The sequence below is a fragment of the Capsicum annuum genome, chromosome 8 (assembly GCF_002878395.1).
Source record: "Capsicum annuum cultivar UCD-10X-F1 chromosome 8, UCD10Xv1.1, whole genome shotgun sequence".
NCBI classification, from domain to species: Eukaryota; Viridiplantae; Streptophyta; class Magnoliopsida; order Solanales; family Solanaceae; genus Capsicum; species Capsicum annuum.
In genome coordinates, this window is record NC_061118.1 from 71,481,532 (window position 1) to 71,484,056 (window position 2,525).

The following is a 2,525-nucleotide window of genomic DNA, read 5'->3' on the forward strand; positions in this document are numbered from 1 at the left end:
TAGAGCGAATAGTGATGTGTGCTTTGGTTGTGGCAAGCCAGGCCATAAGATTTGGGAGTGTTGCGTAGTTGCTCAGAAAGGTAGGGATACGCGCCAACAGGGCCAGTTCCATCCGGTCACCCAACTCAACAGGGTGCCGCTTCTAGTGCTACCAATGGTTAGCGTCTGAATAGATTCTATGCTCTTTAGTCCCACCAAGATCTGGAAAATTCTCCTAACGTAGTTACTAGTACATTATAGGACTTTCACTTATATGTTTATGCTTTACTAGACCCTGGATCTTCTCTTTCTTTTGTAACTCCTTATATAGCTGTCAATTTTGAAGTCAGTCCCAAAAATCTAGCAGAGCCCTTTTTATTGTCTACCCCAGTGGGCGTTTCCATTGTAACTATCCAGGTATACATGAACTGTCCTATTACAATAACTCAAAAAGTTATATCAGTTGATCTCGTAGAGTTAGAGATAACTGATTTTGACGTTATTCTCGGCATAGATTGGCTCCACTTATGCTATGCCTTAGTTGATTGTAGAAATAGAATAGTTCATTTTTAGTTCCCAAATAAACTAGTCCTTGAATGGAGGGGTAGTACTATAGCTCTTAGGGGTCAGTTGATTTCTTACCTTAGAGCCAAAAATATGATATCAAATGGGTGTATTTACCATCTTGTACGAGTCAAAAACTCTAACTCAGAAACTCCTACTCTTGGGTCAGTCCCAGTAGTAAATAAATTATCAGATGTATTTCTTGAAGATCTTCCTAAACTTTCTCCCGAAAGAGAAATCGACTTTAGAATAGACCTTCTCCCAGATATCAACCTATATCTATTCTGCCATACAAAATGGCTCTAGCTGAACTCAAAGAACTGAAAGAATAGTTAAGGGATCTCTTAGATAAAGGATTCTTCATACCCAACATCTTCTCGTGGGGCATACCTGTTCTATTCGTGCATAAGAAAGACGGTTCTCTTAGAATGTGCATAGACTACTGTTAGTTGAACAAGGGCACAATTAAAAATAAATATCTACTTCCTAGAATCGATGACTTGTTCGACCAACTTTAGGGTTCCATTTAATTTTCCAAGATAGACCTTAGATCAGGCTATCATCAGCTTAGAGTCAGATAATATGACATTCCAAAAATAGGTTTCCAAACTTGGTATAGTCATTTTGAATTTCTAGTCATGTCCTTTGGTCTTAAAAATACCCCATGACCTTTATGGACTTGATGAATCGAGTGTTCAAGTATTACTTGGACATGTTCATCATAGTATTCATTGATGACATTCTTGTCTATTCTCGTAGCGAAAGCGAACATACAGACCATCCCAGCATAGTGCTTTAGACTTTTAGAGCTCATCAGTTGTTTGCTAAACTCAGTAAGTGTGAATTCTGGCTAAGATCAGTAGCATTCCTTGGTCATATTATTTCTGGTGATGGTATTAGAGTTGATCCTCAAAAGACTGAGTAGTGAGAAACTGGCCTAGACCCATCTCTCTATTAGATATTAGGAGTTTCTTGGGTTTAGCAAGCTATTACCGTCGGTTTGTTGAAGGGTTTTCTTTTATTGCATTCCCCATGTCCAGATTGACTCAGAATAAATTTAAGTTTCAGTGGTCAGATTCATGCGAGAAGAGTTTTCAAGAGTTGAAGACTCGACTCACCTCAGCCCCAGTCTTAATTCTACTAGATGGTTCAGATGTTTTTGTTGTGTACTGTGATACGTCCAGAGTAGGTTTGGGTTGTGTCCTCATGAAGAGAAGTAAGGTCACAACCTACACCTCCAGATAGCTTAAACCCCATGAGAAGAATTATCTAACTAATGATCTTGAGCTAGCAGCAGTAGTATTTGCCTTAAAGATTTGGAGGCATTACTTGTATGGGGTGCATGAATATGTGTTCATCAATCACAAAAGCCTTCAGTATGTGTTCTCTCAAAAAGATTTGAATTTGCATCATAGAAGGTGGTTAGAGTTATTGAAAGATTATGACATGAGTGTTTTGTATCATTCGAGCAAGGACAATGTAGTGGCTGATACTCTCAGTAGAATGCCTATGGGTAGTGTAGTTCATGTTAAGGATAGTAAGAAGAAGTTAGCTCAGGAGGTTTATCAGCTTGCCCGACTAAGTGTTCGTTTACTCGATTCAACAGAAGGTAGTGTGTAGGTGCAGAGTAGCTCGGAGTCATATCTAATCTTCAAGATGAAAGAAAAGTAGGATAGAGATCCCAGTCTAGTTAAGTTAAAAGAATCAGTCAGAGATCAGAAGGTAGAGGTTTTCTCCCAAAGGGAAGATGGTGTTTTGCGTTGTCAGGGTAGATTGTATGTACCTAGTGTAGGTGATTTGAGGCAACAAATTCTTGTAGAAGCATATAGGGCGCGTTACTCTATTCATCCAGGGGCCACTAAGATGTACCATAATTTACGGGAGATCTATTAGTGGAGTGGGATGAAGAGAGGTATTGCAGAGTTTGTAGCTAAGTGATTTTAATGTTAGCAAGTTAAGGTTGAGCACCAGAAAACTAGTGG